Genomic DNA, 21808 nt, shown 5'->3' on the forward strand with positions numbered 1-21808 from the left:
AAAAAATCCTTGTTTCATTGTTTGTGGATATTGAACCCCTAAGGCGGTGAAATAGGGGACGATATTCTTCATGAAAATATTTTATTATGAAAAAATTTTTAAACCAAAATATACAAATTTAAGTTTGGCTTCTCAGTTATAAATAAAAACGTGTTTTACTGTTTTTTGAAATTCAACCCTTGTGGGAATGAAACAGGGGATGAAAGTTGAAAATAGTGGGTGAAGCGATTTATGAAAATATTTCATTGCAACAGCATTTTTAAAGCTAAACCCAAAAGGCATGATTAAAAAAGACTTTTAACTCCAGCTAGCAGAATCGATTTTGGTCAGGACTACATTCGTAGAAGACCATGCTTATCTGGCCTTAATTACCGTGAAATGCTTAGAAGATACTGCAATTTGTGAACGACATGAAAATTCTATTAAATAAAAATTAAAAAAAAATTCTGCAGGCCGTACAGTCTACACGAGCGAAGCAGAGGGCGCTGACCTATTATTGTAAATGAAAGTGAGTGGACTGTATCAGTGCAAATGTAGTCTTCGTGTTTGCACTTGTATGAGGTGGATACGAGGTACACATTCATCCTATGAACACATCAGAAAGCCTGTTAAAGTAAGAGACTTATGTTAACGTACTGAAGCAAAATTCGTAGAGGAATGCAGAGAACTTGCTTAATTTTATACATAGTCAAATTTTTCTAAGATAGTGATGTAAGCATACAACATGAAAATGAAAGGATTGTTTACAACTTTCCCAAAGTTATTCAGGCACCTCATAGGTAGCTTGACCTTAAACCGACACAGAACGTTCAGGACGAAACAGGTACAAGGCTCAGCAGTGCTACAACCATATTGAACCGAAGAGATGGCTAAGTGGTTAGGAAACTGGACTTGTATTCGGGAGGGCTCAGTTCGAGTCCGGCAACCCAGATTTAGGTTTTCTGTGGTTTCCATAATCGCTCCACGCAAATGCCGGCATGGTTCCTCTGAATTTCCTTCCCCGTCTTTAACGCAATCGATCCCGGCGGAGGTTCGAGTCCTCCCTCGGGCATGGGTGTGTGTGTTTGTTCTTAGGATAATTTAGCTTAAGTAGTGTGTAAGCTTAGGGACTGATGACCTTAACAGTTACGTCCCATAAGATTTCACACACATTTGAACATTTTTAACACACTCCGAGCTTCTGCTCCGTCTGTAATGACCTCTATGTCGCTGGGATGTTAAGCTCAATCAGTCTTTCTCCCTGCTACATTCCACTCGAAAGCAGATCTGAGAGGGAAACATAAGAAAGTCCTGACACCTCCGCAAGAATAGTCCCAAAAAGCCTTTACATGAACACCAGAATTGGAATAAGTGTGGGTACAGAGATATACGAAATACAAACGAAAAAAAAGCAAAACAAGGGGGTAGCTTTCCGCCAACGTTATTATCTATGTAAATGATATGATCTCCAACAGCGGTATTTGGGGGAGCGTTATCGTGTTGGAAAACATTCTCTGGAATTGCACTCATAAATGGTAGCACAACAGGTCGAATCATCGAACTGACGTACAAATTTACAGCCAGAGTGCGGTGGTAACCACGAGAGTGCTCGTGCTTTAATATGAAATCTCACCCCAGATAGGAACTCAAGGTGCACGTCCAACGTGTCTAGCATGCAGACAGGTTAGTTGCAGGTTCACAACTGGCCTCCTTCTAGCCAAACACGGTCATCACTGTCAGCAAGCAGCTTCGTTCAGAAAACACAACAGACCACGACTCTGCGATCTAATGAGCTCTCGATTCACTGAAGTAGTGAATGCCGGTGGTTTTGGGTAAATGGACGCTACAGGGCTTCTGGCTCGGAGCAGTCCTTGAAATAATCAATTTGTAGAAGTTCTTTGCGTCACTGTGGTCTGAATGTTTGCCCAGATTGCTGCTGCAGATGCAGTACGATGCGCCACAGCCATATGGGCTTCCCTTCTCGTTAGTGCCACGTGGCAGTATGGAGCTTGATCATCTTGAAAGCGTACATTCTCGTGATCACCGCTGCCAGTAATCACGTACAGTGGCTACATTCCTGCCTAGTCTTTCTACAATATCGCAGAAGGAAAATTCAGCTTCTTGTAGCGCTGTTATATGATGTTATTCAAACTCGGTGAGGTGTTAAAAATGGCATCTTTGTCACCTTAAAGGCATTCTTAACATGAACGCATCACGTCGAATTTTAAAGGTAAGTAACGCTTACGACCATTAGAGCGTGTATTTGAAGGTAACTTGATTTTCATCCTCATAAGGGGGCTACTAGCGCCACTCTTATGCGAATGGCTCGAAATCTGAATAGACACCATCCCTCAGATGTAGAAATACACCTGCCGACTTTTGTTTATGTTGCACGATTCCTTTCTGGCGTTGCGATTTCTTTTCCTTCAATGTATTTAGGATGTGACACAACATACGATCACTACATGTATATACAGAAAGAAACTAATACTTACCAGCGCATGTGTGGCACACTAAGAGGAACAGGTAAAGATAAAAACACAACTGAAATTATATGCACTCCTGTGGTCCCCATTTTATTGAGATCGTGAAATCAGAACACCAATATGCCTAACCCTGGACCAACGAAAGATGCAGAAGAAGACGAACAAGAACAAGAAAATACAAGTTCCTTTGAAGACAAAGCAAAAGGGAAATCACACAAAGTACTGAGTTCCAGTATTATTCCTATTTTCAGGAACAATTATGCTGCGACCGAATATTAAAGACACTATGAGGTGTCACTCCCATAGATGTTCAGTTTCGAAAAACACTGAAAGACATATTTGTAACCGAGAAGTCAAATACCAATTTAAAAACGAACAAGAACAGACACAACCTCTAGAAACTTCTTTTTTGTGTGATTACCGGTTTCGGTCTGTTCTGGACCATCTTCAGACCTCACATCATGATGGTAGAGGGTTTATCATGCACCTCGTCGGCAAATAATGATACCTTCAGTGTGGCTGCACCCTTTGGTCGGCTTCTTGTAGACATCAGTTGACGCTGCGAACAATGAGGATAAAAGATATGGGATACTACGTGTGTAGTGTACGATGTATTGTAATTTGGACTGGATGGAAAGCGTGCATAGATAACCGAATTGATTAAGGGGACCGCTCGCAGTAAGTGAGAATTCCGGGCTCTACGGGACTGATGACCTCAGAAGTTAAGTCCCATAGAGCTCAGAGTCATTTGAACCATTTAAAATACATTAAAGGCCGGCCACTGTTGGCTACTCATGTCTATAAAGCCACAAGTAGCAACAGTAGCTCGCTTTCCACGTATTCTTCCGGCGTGTTATTGATTTTATACGTGACATGCCACTTTAAATATTTAAATTCTGATGAAGACACTCTTAGAAGTGTTGAAACCTGTTCAAAAAGACTAAAAATGGTGACCGAAGGCTTATTTAGTTCAACTTTAATAATTATTGTATTTTTAAAGTTCAAGTCTACGTAATCTGACAGCACATCACATAAGATAGGCCCGGCCAAATGGTGCACACTGTGCAAAAGTGAAGAAGTGCGGCACAGGTGCACACATGCCAGACAGCGGGCAAGGCAGAACAGGGACAGCTGTGACTAGACACTCATACCAAACTAACGGCGATGTTTCCACTTCCTTGTTTACACGGTACCAGAAGGACCGAAGCTCACCCAGTCTTGCTTCCCTCTGGCGACCGTATCCTTACGTGAGACGTACTGGGAAATGGCGAGTACTTCAAAACACCAATGGACGGGTGGTCTGTTTTCTCAGTAATTTAAACACGACTGGGAACTGCAACTCTTCTTTACAGCAGTAAGTGAAAGCTCACAGTGTTTGCTGTGCCGCGGAATAATAGACGGCCAGCGCAAGTTCACAATTGAAAGACACTACAACTCACTCTATGAAGACGAATGTAATGTGTTGAATAGTGAAGAACGGCAAGCCAAATTAAGTGCGCTTACGAAAATAGATGAGGCAAACGAACAGGACTTTAATGTAAGTCTTAATAATTAATACCTCTTGAAACCTTCGTTTCTTGTGTTACACTCGTTTCTGTTTTACTATACAACGTAAGGTTTTCAATTTTTCAATTTTCCGGAATGACAGAGTACCTGGACTGTGAGTAAGTTTCAAAATTGCATTAAAAATAACAAGATCCAGGACACCGTTTTACGAAAGAGAGTTTGTAAAAGACTATGTCACTGATTCTGTAAAACTTTTGTGCCCCACGAACGTCAGCAGGTTTCAAGAAATCACCCTTTCCAAGCAAACAGTGACACGTTGTACAAGTATTGTGGCCGGTGATATGCACAAGCAGTTAATAAGATAGACTAAGGAGTTCGTTGCGTTTGATGAAGCAATAGACCTCGCAGATACAGCTCATGCAGTGATATACATACGAGGTGTCGATAACGCTCTGCGTTTGACAGAGAACGTTTAGGACTTAGTGCCTTGAAACGGACTTAATCCAAGCTGCCGAGCAAGCAGTTGATGGGGTCGGCGTGGATTGGAATTGGTTAATCTGAGTGACCATGGATGGAGCACCGGCAGTGCGAGGCCATCAGAAAAGTTTCACAGCACTGATACAAAAAAGCTAGGAAGCACATAAGAGGGGTAGCCACATTCTACATCGGGAGGTGCTTTGTGCAAAACCAGTAACGTTAGAAAACATCATTCACAAACTGTTGTGCTTACTGTAAACTGACTGAATACACCTGGGCTTACGAATAGCAAGTGTAGGCAGTTCTTGGACGAATTAAGAGAGGAATACGGCGACATACCTTACTATACCGAAGTACGTTGGCTAGTCAGGTAAAGTGCTGAAAAGATTTCTTAATTTACTTTTGACGAAAATTAGAAGTTCTTGCTGGATACGAGACCTTGCATTTCTGGCGGACATTAAGTTTGACATGAACAACCCAAACGTCAGTTTGGAATGTGAAAATAATTTATGTTCTGACGTGTGGTAAAAAGTAAAAGCATTTAAATGGATGCTCGCTCTTTGGGAAAGCCAACTATTGTCTGAAAACATTGCACGTTTCCCTACCCCTGTTTTGGTCCAAGAGTACGTGTCAATAATTGCAAAAATTAAGGAGCAGTTTAGAGCACGATTTGTAGAAGTTACGAGTGTGTCTCCCATCGTGCGTCGCTTTGCACAGCCGTTTTCAGCTTCAGTTATGCTATGAAACATCTACAGATGGAAATGATCGGTCTACAGTTCAAATATGGGTGAAGGACAAGTTCGTTGCAGTACGAAATACAAAAGAATTCTAAATTTTCACAGCAAACATTTCCATGCCTGCATCAAGACGCGGGGTGAGTAATTTCCATGTTCGGATTTAGTATGGCTGTGGAAGATTTTTCTCCACAATGAAAATGAATAAATCAAGGTTTCGATCTAGTGTTAATGACGAAAATCTTCGCAACTGCTTGCGTTTATCAGCGTGCCGTGCTTTTGTGACCGGCATTAACATTATCGTTTCTCATTATCGATGATACACATGTTGCGGATTTCTTTCTTTCTCTAATTTAAAACTGTTATTTACTAGCTCTCTCGTCCTGCTCCATATTACGTAGACGAACAGTGGTATTTGAAAAATTTGGTATCAAACAGGTTGTTGAAGGTATACTTACATGCTCAAAAATAATCCTTTTATTATTGAGAGGCATGTTGCCTTCAAGTTTATTGAGTCTCCTAACTCGGGTTTAAAACCAACCCTGGATATTTATGCATCATTTTTAATGTTATGTTTCAGAACATTCACGTTTGTTGATAGGGAGATAGAATAACACCATGCCTTACCATGACTGCACTGCGCACTATGGAACGAGTACGAGAGTACCCCAGGTACTGTCTACCCCAGCTACTGGGTAATGCGACGCGGCGACATCTGTGCTTACAGACATACACTTAATGGGCGGTGACGGTTCCGTTTCTCTGTTTACACGTGTGGTTCAAGTAGTTCAAATGGCTCTAGGCACTATCGGACTTAACATCTGAGGTCATCAGTCCCCTAGACTTAGAACTACTTAGACCTAACTAACCTAAGGACATCACACACATCCATGCCCGAGGAAGGATTCGAACCAGCGACGGCAGCAGCAGCGCGGTTCCGGCCAGAAACGCCTACAGGTCTGGTAAATGCGCACACTGTGACCAGAAAGTTGTGCATGTGCAGCAGCTCCGCACGTGAGCAGAATTTCTGGCGGTTCGTAAAGTGATATTTCAGCTACCTGCAAATTTAGCTTACGCCACAGTTCCTCATTCCTCGATATGTTATAGACTGCTAGATTGCCAAAGACGTTCCTATTCTGATCTGTAGCATATTGTCTAACGGAACATTCCCAGACGACTTGGTGTGCGGTGCCGACATCTCCACAATCACAAGTTTTGTGGTGCTTTGTCGTATTTTCAGTATGTACGAGTGGCGTTCAACAAGTAATGCAACACCTTTTCTTATCAACAAATTTCGGTCAAAGATGTGGAATTTGTTTTGGGGCATCATGGAATGTTCCCACTTCAGCCCCTGTAGATCCTTCAAGTTCCGATAGGTGACAGCGCTATACGTAGCCTGAAAAAAGTGTTCCATGAACGAGCCGCGTTTCAAACAAAGAGCTGTTACTGGTTTTCTTTTTCTTTTTGCTGAAAACCAGAGCATCTCAGATATACATAGTCACTTGCTGAATGTCTACGGAGACCTGGCAGTGAACAAAAGGACGGTGAATAGCTGAGAGATATGTTTGTCATTACTGCAACAATATCGTGCAAATATGTCCCATTTCCCGCATGCCGGCTCGCGGGAAGCCGCTGTGACTTCTGCGGTGTTGGAACGTGCGGACACTCTCATTCGAGGTGTTCAGCGGTTCACAATCAAATGAATCGCTGCTCAGCTGGAAGTCTCTGTTGGTAGTGCTGACGCACTTGTCCACCAGTTGGGGTACTAAAATTTCAGTGCCTGCTGAATTTCTTCGCCTGCTAACAGACCGACGAAGGACCAATCCATGGAGCAGCGCCACATCAGCTTTCCTATGAGGAAAAAGTTCAAAGCCTCACTCTCAGCCGGTAAAATTATGGCGTCGGTTATCGGACACCCTGACGGAGTTGTTGTGTCTGATGCCCTCCCGAGATAAACTATGAGGTGTACAGTGCTACCCTTGGGAAATTGAAGAAATAACTTCAGCGTGTTCATCCCCACAAAAATGCAAATGGACATCTTCTCCATCGCAACGGAAGGCCTCACGCAAATCTGCGCATCTCCGAGGCGCTCACCAAGCTTCATTGGACTGTTCTTCGTCATCGATCCTACAGATCTGGGGCCTTCCAACTTCCATCTGTCTGGGCCAGTGAAGGATGCATTCGAGGGAATCTGTATGTGGTTGATGGGTAGGGTAGTCATACAGCTAGGCCTTAACTCCAACGTCGACCAGAAAAGTGGTACTATGCGGACATACAGGCCTTCGCAGTAAGATGGCTTAAGTCCGTCTTACCGAACGGAAATATACGGAATATATACCGGAAGTTCACTGAGGCATTTTGCGGATAATGCTGTGGTATATCGAGAGGTTGTAGCAATGGAAAATTGTCCTGAAATGCAGGAGCATCTGCAACTAATTGACGCATGGTGCAGGGAATGGCAATTGAATCTCAATGTAGACAACTGTGAAGTGCTGCGAATACATAGAAAGAAAGATCCCATATCATTTAGCTACGATATAGCAGGTCAGCAATTGCAAGCAATTAGATTCCATAAATTATCTGGAAGTACGCATTAGGAGTGATTTAAAATGGAATTATCATATAAAGTTGATCGTCGGTAAAGCAGATGCCGCCGGCCACGGTGGCCGTGCGGTTCTAGGCGCTTCAGTCCGGAACCGCGAGACTGCTACGGTCGCAGGTTCGAATCCTGCCTCGGGCATGGATGTGTGTGATGTCTTTAGGTTAGTTAGGTTTAAGTATTTCTAAGTTCTAGGGGACTGATGACCTCAGATGTTAAGTCCCATAGTGCTCAGAGCCATTTGAACCATTTTGGACCAAAGCAGATGCCAGACTGAAATTCATTGGAAGAATCCTAAGGAAATGCAATGCGGAAACAAAGGAAGTAGGTTACAGAACACTTGTTCGCCCATTGCTTGAATACTGCTCACTGTTGTGGGATCCGTACCAGATAGGGTTGATAGAAGAGAGAGAGAAGATCCAACGGAGACCAGCGCGCTTCGTTACAGGATCATTTAATAATCGCGAAAGCGTTACGGAGATGATAGATAAACTCCAATGGAAGACTGTGCACTCAGTAGCTCAGTACGGGCTTTTGTTGAAGTTTCGAGAGAATACCTTCACCGAGGTTGTTGTTGTTTTTGGGGAAGGAGACCAGACAGCGAGGTCATCGGTCTCATCGGATTAGGGAAGGACGGGGAAGGAAGTCGGCCGTGCCCTTTGAAAGGAACCATCCCGGCATTTGCCTGGAACGATTTAGGGAAATCACGGAAAACCTAAATCAGGATGGCCGGACGCGGGATTGAACCGTCGTCCTCCCGAATGCGAGTCCAGTGTCTAACCACTGCACTTCACCGAGGAGTCAAGCAGTATATTGCTCCCTCCTATGTATATCTCGCCAAGAGACCATGAGGATAAAATCAGAGAGATTAGAGCTCACACAGAGGCATACCGACACTCCTTCTTTCCACGAACAATACGAGACTGGAGTGGAAGGGAGAACCGATAGAGGTACTCAAAATACCCTCCGCCACACACCGTCGGGTGGCTTGCGGAGTATCGATGTAGATGTACATGTAGAAAAATGGTTTTTGTTACCAAAACAGTGGAGAATAACAGGACGTATTGAAATCCTGAATAAAACCAACCTGTTAAAAAAAAATAAAAATGTGCCACTACTTATTGAACTTCCCTTGTACTCGGGTATGTATAGTGTGCGGACATGTAGTGTACAGCTCCCTACACAATATTATTGTATCAATATACTGAGCGAGAGAGGATCGCTTTCAAGTTGGAGTACATGTTTGCGAGGAAGACAGTCAACCACCGTGGGGAGAGTAGCGCTAAACGGCTCTCGAATGTCGGCCCCTGTGAGGCAGACGCGCGCGCAGACGGACCAGAGACCGCTCGTCGGCATGTTTGTTTGCGCACCCGTCGCTCTTTTAATGTCGACGGAGGCAGCTGTGATTATCTGACGCTCCAGCCGCCACTTCCTGCTGCCGCGTGTGACAGCCGCTGAGAAATCCCGCCGCGCGGCTGCGAGGCGTGGGATCTGAGCGCGAGGCGCGACCGCACGCGTCTGTTACGGGCCCGCCATATCTCGTAGCTTGGCATCTCCTGCTCAGGGCGGGCAGCGTTTATTACGTGACGACCACCGACGTATGTTTGCTGCTCGGGGGTGCCGTACCAGGCTACAGTAGCTGCGACGCGCGCACTGTGCGCTGTTATCGTGGGCGAGTGACCCGCGAATAAACGATAAGGCAGGTGTGACGAAATGACTGATGTTGGTAGCTGGATGGGGCGGGGCGAGCGAACTGTCTTTTGAGGAGATGTTGCCGTGCATTTGAAATTATTCACACGCATCTAGGATGTCTGTATGATATACCGATTGCTCAAGTAATGAGGACTTCTTTGCCTACTTGCAAGAGACATTCGTGTCCTGTAGTTTGCTAATAGTGGATTTCCTGTTAACAAAATCAAGGGATAGAGTATCCTCTTCCTGCTGCCGTTACTGGACATTATAACAAGTAATATTTATTAGAGAAAAATAATTCAGCAGTGAGAACATAGATGATATTGATCCTCTAGAACCATGTTCATTATGCAGAAGTTAGCACCTATCAGTGGGTTTAGTGAAACTTAATGGAACAACACAGTCAAGCATACACACATACACACGTACACATACACACACTCACTCTCGCGCACACCTTTTACACAGAACCTAAAAACAGCCTGTTGCTCTAATACAGCTACCCCACTCACGGAGTGCATTGTCAACTACCTTACCAGAGTGGAAGTACTAGAGTGGAGTATGTGGCAAGAGAAGCAATGACGAGAAGCGCACGCCTCATGGAAAAACTGCTCAAACGTTATCGCGGATGCGTCGATGGTGATAGACAAAAGCGGGATTTTCATACCTTTTCTCGGCCAAGAAGTGGGACAACTTTTAATCTCTCTTTAAATATAGCTTTTACTTCTAACATTCCCTCTTCCTTTGAAAATGTAGTCTTTAGAAAAATGAGTAATGGTTATCAAGTGTGTGTGTGTGTGTGTGTGTGTGTGTGTGTGTGTGTGTCTGTATGACATGGTTCCTTGTGCTGAAGCTACGTTTTTCTCTTTCTGTGTACTGAAGTCACAAACTATCGAGTCATTTTTAGCGAGGAATCTGCTGATCGAAGATTCTTCCTGTGTTATTTCTTGGAATTCATATGATGTTTGGGATCACCGCCGTGAGACACGGATAGTGCACAGTTACATATCTCATATTTTGCTGAACAATCATTATCTGTGGCACTGAATCAAGGAAATTTGCTATGGAGCTGTTCCAAAAACTGTCGTTTCCGTTTCGGGATTATACATATTAAAACTCGTTGTAACTTATCACCACAACGTGTTAACACATCACGATGTTAATACTGACGCCAGTGCCAAGCCAAACCAAAAGAAGCCGGGAACGCAAGGATTATAGCGCTTAATCTATACATTTATCAGGAGTACCAACATAAGGAATGTCAAATTCGACTGTTAGTTTATAAAATCAACAGAAAATATTTTAACTGATGTGGAAATGTCTGAAAATCGGGAAAAAGCGAAATGGTTTTCTTTTTTTTTTTTTTTTTTTTTAAATGGGGACAAATTTTTAAAGCTCAAGGGCGGGGCATACCTGATTAATAGGGAGGTATGGTCATCCTAGACAGACAACTGCATAACTGAATTTTTAACGAGACGCTAGCGGCCATATGGTCTTGCCGTTCAATTTTTTTGCTAAGCAATTCTCAAACCAGCCGGCTCTCGACACCAACTCAACTGATGTTGACCTGTAGCTACCATTATATACAAGTCAAGGGAAAGCACGTCCAACATTTGGCAAGAGGCGGCCACACAACGCTAAAAGCAGCGGACGAGCACTACGTTTTGGCGCCAGGATGTCAGCAAAGTTGGTATCTCGTCCCCCCGCCCCCCACAGTCCGAACTGGCGTCTTTTTACCATCACAATACTTTCGAAGTAGCTTTCTTGCCCTCGTTTGTAACTTTACTGTTTATATAAATAAATGTGTCATCGGTGTCTCACTTAGTGGGACAAAAATAGAAGAGATGGACAGTTTAGAGGGGAAACTATCTGTTCCAGCAATCTAAAGGGGTCATAATCTCTTGAGTATTATACGGATGGCACCGCTTCTCGCTTCCCGTTTCCCACTTCCTCCGATCATGCCAAATCTTTTTGTAGTCCTCTGGCATCCATAGCGTACAGGATCTCTCGACTCCAACTAATCCTTTTCGTCAATACATTCTTCTTTGCTGGCGTCCACTGCCACACTTTTTTAGGCCATTGGCTATTGTCTGTCCTTTATAGAGGTCCATATCATTTTAGACGTTTCATCTCTCAAACGGTTCGAATGGCTCTGAGCACTATGGGGACATCTGAGGTCATCAGTCCCCTAGAAGTTAGAACTACTTAAACCTAACTAACATAAGGACATCACACACATCCACGCCCGAGGCAGGTTCGAACCTACGACCGTAGTGGTCGCGCGGTTCCAGACTGAAGCGCCTACAACCGCTCGGCCACAATGGCCGGCGTTTCATCTCTAGAGTGATTAATATTGATTTATCGGCACCCATAGGCTCCATTATGTTGGTATTTGGTACATGGTCCAGCTTGGAGATGTCACAACTTTACCTCCAAAGGTCCATCTATAGTTCAAGAAACTTGTTTCTCTGACGCTTGTTTATTATCCACTTTTCTGCTCCGTATGTAGCGATGTTTTCAATGACTGAACGACATTTCACATATTTGGTCCTCTTCGATTGGTTGTTGTACATTCCCGGCGGGATCAGGGATTTTCTCTGCCTCGTGATGACTGGGTGTTGTGTGCTGTTCTTAGGTTAGTTAGGTATAAGTAGTTCTAAGTTCTAAGGGACTAATGACCATAGGTGTTAAGTCCCATAGTGCTCAGAGCCATTTTTTGGTTGTTGTACGACCCTCCTCCCCTGCCCTATTTTTATTTTTCCCGTTTGACCATAACATAATCCACAGATACTTAAAAGAATTACGTCCCCTGATCTTACTGAATCGAGCTTCCAGATGTTGTGTTGTCACCAACCTTAAGGTATCTCTTTTTTTCCAAGAATGCAATCAACAGCATCCTGGTCTCCCACTATGGTGATCTGGCCATCATCGAAGAGAAGTGTGTACAATATTTCATCCTCCACAGTGACTCCAAACATCTCCACATCTGCTCCTCCAGGATTTAAGTGCTTCCTGCACACAGAGCTTAAGTAGCGTCGGTGCTCTTTTGTAACATGAAGCTCTGGTGACACTGAATTTCCTATTTGACGAAGCTCACGCAAGCCTTATAGAACTGCTTAAATGCTTTAAAATAAGTGGTTTACACACCACTATTCTCCATAGTTGTTTGTACATAGACCTTCTGAAAATTCAAGGAGACTAAATGGTCTCTACCTTCTGGCAATTTCCTTACTTTCTGGATTCCGTAATGCGAATATTCCATCAAAACGTGAGCGCCTGATCTACGTTATAATGTTTAATTGACCGACTAAAAGTGGGTACTCCAACGGTCTGCAATACTATTTCCCATGAATGGATTCGTAATATGCTACCCACTCATTCCCCGAATTGACAAAACTCTGCTAATTTCTATATTAACGCACCTGCTGTCTCATGCACTTGTTTTTGAAACGAAGTGCTACAGTTTCTCAGTATACATAAACGACCTGAGGCTGAATAGCAAATACGCGGCTGTGTGTTGAAGACGCATAATATAAGGGCAAATATCGTCTTTGAACGACTATAGGAGGAGGCAAAATGACTTGACAGATTTTCTAGTATGTTTTCATGAATGGCAGTTTGCTCTAAATGTGAGGAAATGTAAGTTAATGCAGATGAGGATGAAACGCCCGCTAAACCCGCTGGGAAGAACAGATGATTAGGATTGTGTAAAGGGCCAAATAAGGTTGGGATCAGTTTCACCTTAAAATTGTAATTTATTGTAATTTAATAACACATTTACAACCAAAGCGGCACATAGGTTAACTTTTACAACTACGAGTTACAAACTCCAAATCTTTCACGGCTGAAGTTCCCCAGACAATAAATCTTAAAAATCAACAAGATAAATTTCAAGTGACTGAAAACAGGCAGCTACAATTACAAATAAAATAATTTATATATATATATATATATATATATATATATATATATATATATATATATATATATATATATATATAAGACAGGCTGAAAGTTTGAAGGCAAGGGTGGATAGACAAACATAAACAGGATGCAATACAAACGGCTGAAGGCCCACAATAAAATTTTCAAGATTTTAAAGTAAATTACCATAACCTTTCAAACGCAGAAGGCCTCAGTGTTTAAGCTTGAAATGTAATTTTAAGAATAAGGTTCCAAGCCGCAATGTTTAAGCTTGAAAGGTTATTTTAAGAATAACGTTACAAGCCGCAATGTTTAAGCTTGAAAGGTAATTTTAAGAATAAGGTTTCCAGGCAGAAGCCCCTCAATTAATTTTCCAAAATTTTTAGAAATATAACCATAAGACTTAAGTTTTATGTAGCTGAAACTGGACTAAAAGAAAAGACAACACAACGGCAATAACCTTTCAGCAAATATCTACTTGTCCGAATTGAAACTAACTTACATAAAACAAAGTAAAACAAAGAATATTTCTTTTATCAATGACTATGATAAATTTTAAACAGACAATTAAAGGCCGGTGAGAAAGACAGTAAAGATAACAGCACTCATAAAGCTCCAGGGGGTCGGCCTGCCCTCATTCACCTAGGTGAGACAGGTGGTGAGCCGAGCTACACTTGATCTGTAGGAACCCAACCAAGGGACATCCACAGACCGACCGACAAACGACTTGCTTGCCACCAATCGGTACATGAGAATTCAAACACGAAATGTTATTGGCGTCATTATCCACAATCAAATATGAATATGTATTAAGCTGACAAAACTACACACCATGTTGGACAGCGACAACAGGTGAGGAAAAGACACTGCCTGAAATTACGTTAGCGGCCAGGGCAGGTAACCGAAACACTAAGGGCCACAAGGCAGAAAATTCTGCTGTTGCACTTGAATTGTAGTCAACCAAAATAATTAATTCCACCGCATGGCAGCTGAATTTCAGCAATACAAACACTCAGTGTTGCTCACAGGAAAACCTCCCCATCAGCGAACTACCGAAGCGAACCACACAATTTGAATGGACGTGGCTTGGCTACTTGAAACCACTACTCAACTTTGACGTCCTGGGTCGGTGAACCACGAAGCTCGTAGCGCTCAGACAGCTCCACACACGCTCCGACACTGTGCAGGGATCGCCAGCGGAACCAGCCGACTGCACCGCGCTGAGATAACTTCCCTGGCCCGCAACAACCGACCCACTCCCCTCAGAATGCCGACAACATCTAAAATATTCGTCAGTGAAAATAACGCAAACTACACACACAACCTGACAAACACTTGCACGAAGGCCTGAATGATACCCAACGGTAACTAAGCACGCACGAAGACCAATCCGTAGTCGATGCACACAGACAAAGCCGATTCATGAACAATCGGAGAGCCAAAACGCGTCGGCCGGTAGGACGACCGACCGACGATCCACCAAGACCGTGGCTCGGCTCAAGTGATGCGTGGCGGCAAAGGTCGGGCGAGCCATGTCGATGCAGGCCTCACTGCTGCTCCAACACGACTGCACTAGTGCCACATTGCAATTCCCCGACTGGCAGGTCTGGACTGCGCTCCAGACACGTTCCAACTGATTGGCAGCCCGAGCTCGAGACCCGAACTGGCTTACGACTGACAACGACCGGGAAGTAATAGCAGTCGAGCAAAGGTACTACGAGATGGGATATATCGATACGCGCTTCTAGCCTCGCTCTTGTCAGACAAAACAGCAACTCAGCGTCTATTAAAACGTTTAGACGTAAGGTAGCAAAGTGATGTGAAATGGAACGAACACGCACCGTCAGTTGCAGGGAACGTGAATGGAAGATTTATTGAGTGAATTCTAGGGAAGCATAGCAGGTGGCAAATAGGGTGCACTCAGCCCTTGTCATGCTAGCAGAGGAGATACGTGACTGAAGAAGTAGCGGCTCTGTTCACGAAAACTGACAACAGGTGGCGAAGTGGTGTGCTGACCACATACTCGTACAGTGACGCCTGTCGGTACAGGATATCACGGCGGTCGGTCGGTACAGTTGTGACTTTCAAGGCCCTTTCGTATGGAGTTTAACTTAATCTTTAGCTGATCAAATAATGAGACACATTCGTGAGTACTGTAGACTGTTGGTAATCCACACCAAGTCGAATACAAGAAAGACATCGTAGCAATTCAGGCTAGGATTCTTACCGCCAGATCCGGTCAACACGCGAAAGTTACGGAAATGCTCTGTGGACTCAAACCGGAATTCTGAAAGAAAGAATGTACCTTTCACCAAACGATACTGAGAAAATTGCGAAACCTTGCGTTTATGACATACTGCAAAACGATCCTGTTGCCATCAACATATATTTCCTGTGAGGATCACGAAGGCAAAAAAAATCGTGGATCGTAGGGGAGCATATAGATAGTCCTTTTTGCCTAGCTGAATTTGAAAATTGAACAGAAAAATGCTGACAGTGGTATAAGGTACAATATGCTATGCACTGTACGGTGGCTTGCGGAGTTTGCAGGCAGGTAAGACGTAGGAAAGGAAATATTGAGGAGATTCGGATTGGATTATGTTGAACAACAGTTCCTCGTCCTGGGACAGACATTCTTGTGGCCTGCTTTCAACTGTAGTTTGTTCATCGTAAGTTCAATCTCTAATGAACGCCCACTCAGTACTCTCAGAAACTTGTCGTCGAGCGCAGTGCACCTACAACAGATGTTACGACGTCATTGGAAAGAGGCCCTAGTTGTTGAAATTGTTAGAAGACTTGTTTGACGTTGGTATATCCTGTGCAAGCCTCTTTATATATGATGAACTCCTGCAACCTACACCACTTTGAACCTGCTTACTGTAGGCAATTCTTGGCATCCCTGTACTCTTTTTCTCTCGACACAACCTTTTATTACTAAACTGATGATTCCTTGATGTCTCCCTATGCGTCCTGTCAACAAATCACTTCTTTTAATCACGTTGTGCAACAAATTTCTTTCTTCAAGAACTCGATTCGCTAGCTCTTCAGTAGTAATTACAACTACCCGTCTAATTTTCAAAATGAACTGTGAAAGTGTTACATGTTGCTTACAGTTCAGTGATGAGACATGGGCGTGAGGAACTATTAGTTAGTTACATGTTCTGCAGATCATTTGAACGATTTTTTGTCGAAATGATACGGAATGAGTCAGTTTACGAGATATGTATACATGAATGAATACAGTATTATTTTATTCCTACTCATTCAACAGTTACGCTCAAAAACAAGATTTTTTTTAAACTGTCTACCAGCTTTTCAGTGGAAATTCGTAAGTGGAATAGAAGGAATGGTCCAGAAGAAATCATTTTAAGTTTGATATAAAACTTTCAGACATTTTATGTTATTGGGCAACTGATCAGAGATCTTTGTTGCTGCATATTAAGCTCCTTTCTGAACCACTGACAACTCTAATAATGGGTAATAATGGTCATTCATCCATGTAGTGTTTTAGGTATGGACATTTCTGTTCCTCTCAAATTGGGATGAGTTATGAATAACGAATTTCATTAGCGAATATAAGTATTGTGACGCCGCGGTTAATATGAGTAGCTCCTTGGAGAGGTACATACATGATATCTGTGGATGAGTACCACGTATTATAAGTAACCCTCGAATTTGTATAATCGATACATTCTTTCTAAGTGAGGTGCTACCCTTGGAAACATAGAAGGTCAAATAGCAACGAGTAGCAGCTGGTTTTTAGTGATTTCGAGAAACGTTTATATACAGATCATAAACAAGAAGAAAAAAAATCTTCCGCTACCGATACGGCAACGTCCAGAAATAACAGATGACAGATCCAATTGTTAATTATGATACGGAAGGAGTTGACAGATTACCAGACGAATGACTGTAAGTACTGGCACTGTGGCTTCAATATTTGTTCGCAGAGTGAAATTTCGACAACACAATTTTACATCACACATATCTCGTGCAGATAAAATATTCTGCTTTTGCAGCGTATTTCTCCGTTGATTGTTCTCGCTAGTAATGTTTGCTTTCCACCTAATCCAATCTCCAACGTGTTACTGAATATTTATTGCGTTTTATTTCGTTGTTTTAACACTGAAATGTAATGTACTGCGTGGAATTTGGAGTTATACAGTTTGACTGCTGTCCCTCGTTTCTTTCGAATCACGGATCACATACTGTCCACTGCTGAGAATAATGCGCTTGACAGGAATGTGTCAGCGAGCATGGTCTGTTTTCCGTCACAGCCCAGAGCAGACGGGCACGTGCTGTTCTAAAAACATTGTCCTTAATGCCAATGAGTCAACATTGTATCATAGACTGGTTTACATGCAACTGGTGTACATTTATATTGAATCTGCGTCAAGGTAAATTCTCCTTTTGTGGGGCATTGCTATTGCAGTTAGTAGGTAAGCAGTTTATTAATTCTTGAACCGTGAACGGAACCTCTGATACGCTGTGTTTCTCATGACCATTTTTTGTGTTATTCAGTTATAATATTGTGGACGGTTTTATTTGTTTGCAATGAAGATCTGATATTTTACTAGAATTTTCACCTTTACCGCTGATGCTGGAAATAAAAAAGGACGAAAAAAACCAGCATAAAATGTAAAATTCGTTTGAAATGTGCATTCAGCTGCACATCGCCTTGAAATTGAGAGACAGAAGATAGAAATGCCACGCGCGGAAACATCCAATACTTACACCGAAAACGCTTGTTAAATGGAAGGGATTTTGAAATGCTGTTTTGACACAAGTTTTAATCAATTACTCAAAATCGTCTCCCGCACACGGATCTTAATAATCACTAGAATGTGTACTTTAGAGTGCGCCTTTTTAAATGCAACAACGTTAAACAATGAAATTAGAATATACGGAATTTACATGGTTAGTTTCATGATTCTACTGTGAGTGTTTAGTGAGGAATTACAGATTGAAAGTAAATGACAAAGAAATCGCAATGCAATGACTGTACTGCAAAGGGGAAAAAGTACGAATATCATGGCCTCATAAGTAAGTACTTGGCTTAGTCAGACAACTGTCCGTATTTGCAGCACGTACCACAGCTCGGTAGGAGAAACAAGTGGTATCAACATTATGGTTCTCCAAAGAATAGCGCACGACGCACTACAGCTTATCCTCATCAGTCCAAATAATTGGACTGGACGATGTGCACAAGTACACTGGTCGGCGCATTCAACAGGTTTGACTTTAATTTTGTTTTTTCCTCTGGGAAGAACTAAAAAACACGCCGACTGCAACAGACGATGTGAAAAGTACTGCTGCTGCCTGCACTGAAATTTCTGATGAAGAGCTAGAACATGTGTACCAACCTTTACAGGGCAAACTAGAATCTTGTATTGAAGTTGTTCGAATAACACACTTGAAGGATACTGCTCTTTTTCTTCCAGAATCCAAAGCTTATCTGTATTTCATTTTTCATCTTACGTTAGTGCAGACACGAGTATTAGCAGACCACTGGCAGTATTTAAGAGGGGTTCTCAAAAAGTAATGCAACACATCTTTTTTTTCTGAAAGGCGGTTGGTTTTATCCAGGATTCCAATACAGCATATTATTCCCCCACTTGTGGCTACAAAAACCTATTTATCAACATAATTTCCACTCAATGCGAGGGTCATACTCCACCTTACTGAAAAGTCCCGCATGGTACCACTGGTCAACGTCGGAGGCAACGTCTTGCTTCATCAGCAACCTCCCTGTCACCCATGTACTCCTTTCCACAGAGTGCATCTTTCACTGGGCCAAACTGAAGTCAGAATATGCGAGATCCGAGCTAAAGAGCGGATTAGAAAGGTCTCGGCTGTGAGGCCTTCTGTTGTCATGGAGCATTTTTTGTGGTGACGAACACGCTGAAGTCATTTCTACAACTTCCTGGGGTAGCATGATACACTTCAGAGTTTGTCGTTGCACCATAGCTCCTTCAGAGTCCTAGGAGAGCGTCGCCATGATTTACTGGCTAAGGATGCGACTTTGAACGTTTCTTCGGAGGAGAGGTGATGTGATGCCAGTCCGTGAAATGCCGTGCTGTTTCAAATGCTGAAGCTGTATCAGCGGCTGTAATGGTGTTCGACAAAAAAGTGTCACTATCATCCTAGTAACGCGCAAGCACTTCCGCACAGACTGTCCTTCGTTACTCTTTATGGTCTTCTGTTAACCAGCGAGGAATCCAGAGGGCGCTCATTTTTGGGTACCCTAACTGGTGGACGAGTGTGTCAGCACTACGAACTGAAAAGTCCATCTGAGCAGTGATTTATTTGACTGTGAACAGTCGATCACATCGAATGAGAGTGTCTGCACGTTCCGACGTTGCACAACTCACAGCTGTGTGTGGCCGGCCGGCACACGGGATATCGGACATGTTTGCGTGACCTTGATGTGATCGTGACAGATGCCTCACCCAACGACTCACCGAGCTTTTGTTCACTGGCAGATGTCTACAGACATTCTGCAAGCATCTGTGAATACCAACCGTGCTCTGGTTTTCCGCCAAAGGAAATTCAAAGTGCTCTACCAACTGAGCTACCCAAGCACACTCCGTCCTCACAGCTTGGGTAGCTCAGTTGGAAGAGCACTTGCCCGCGAAAGGCAAAGGTCCCGAGTTCGAGTCGCGGTCCGGCACACAGTTTTAATCTGCCAGGAAGTTTCATATCAGCACACACTCCGCAGCAGAGTGAAAATTCTGGAAACACCCCCCAGGCTATGGCTAAGCCATGTCTCCGCAATATCCTTTCTTTCAGGAGTGCTAGTTCTGCAAGGTTCGCAAGAGAGCTTCTGGAAAGTTTGGAAGGTAGGAGACGAGGTACTGGTAGAAGTAAAGCTGTGAGGACGGGGCTTGGGTAGCTCAGTTGGTAGAGCACTTGCCCACGAAAGGCAAAGGTCCCGAGTTTGAGTCTCGGTTCGGCACACAGTTTTAATCTGCCAGGAAGTTGCTAATGGACTGTTTGTACTAGACTTATCAAAGAAGCATAACTGACATACTAATTTACTCTAGTTTCATTCAGTTAAGTTCAGTGGAGATTGTTCCAATTGAAAAAGAAATTGTGACTTTCAAAATGAATACACTTTCTGCTGATTACTGAAATAGGCTTCTTTTCTACGGAAAAAGCACATCAATAACACCTCGTTTTTAAAATTATTGGGGTGCAAGCGTTAGCTCATTCACTCCGCATATAACTAGAAAACACTGTATAAACCACTAATGAAACCCAACTGGAGAGTTTAGAAGGTGAACATCCGAACACAACATAGGAGTTGGACACCACAGCGCGGAGTGGATAGAGGGGAAGAACCAACCTTTGCAACTATTTTTCTGGGCTGTCTAAGGTACAGGGAATTAGATCTCGTGTCGTTCTACGACTGTGATATGTTAATGTTACAGCTCACATAACATCCCACCAGGCGCGGATTCCTACATAGTTATATCAGCAGTCTACGGGTGAATAATCCTAAACTACTTCCAGCTTACATTTCGCTAAAGGTCCACAACGGTGAAATATGAGCTTACGCTGAGGGGTATGTAGAAGCTCTCCTCTGCTACGTCCCGTCCGCGAAAGGGACAAGAGACGGAGAAAGTGTACATGCACACTACATAGCCTCAGCGACACACTGCACAGTGATTCGAGAAATAGAATTCAAGATTGAGCAGTTTGAGACTGCTAGCAGCGAGATTTCGTTGCTATCGACTTTTACGGTGGAGAGCATCGGTTCAAGAACCTCCGAAGGACACCTCACGAAATCGCGGCGGCAGCAGTTGTGCAACTACTGGCGCCGGAAAATGTCACACGGATGTCCGTGCATGGCTGCGCCGCCGCAGCAGACCGCAGAAGGAACAAGTTTCGGAAGGAGCCGCCGCCGTTCTCCGGGAATTACCTCCGACGACTCGAAACGTACCCTTCGCGTACTTGGCTGCTGACGCGTATTCAGAAATATTTCTGCCCCGTCTCATCTCTCTCGACCGCCGACAGTTTTCCCGTTACTTAAAATTCAGCAACTTTTCCCGAAGCGAAGGTTCGCAACCATTACTGACGTCCACGTGAAACGAGTTTCTTGAGTATTACTGTTCGTGGGCGATTGTGTTATCTGTAGGAAGGGTGCAACGTCCTAAGACTGTAGCGAAACGGACATGTGCAGGATCGACGTATGGTACGGGGACTGGCAGTTGAGCATGAACGTAAATAAGTGTAAAGTACTGCGAACAAAGAAGCGAAGAAATTCACTACTGTTCGATCACTGGCAGATTGGGGACACGCCATTAGAAACAGTAACAACGGTCAAATACCTAGAGGTAACTATACGGAGCGATCTACGTTGCGATTGTAGGGAAAAAAGATTCAAGACTGAGATTCATTCAGGAATGCCC

The sequence above is a fragment of the Schistocerca serialis genome, chromosome 2 (genome assembly GCF_023864345.2).
Source record: "Schistocerca serialis cubense isolate TAMUIC-IGC-003099 chromosome 2, iqSchSeri2.2, whole genome shotgun sequence".
Taxonomy (NCBI): Eukaryota; Metazoa; Arthropoda; class Insecta; order Orthoptera; family Acrididae; genus Schistocerca; species Schistocerca serialis.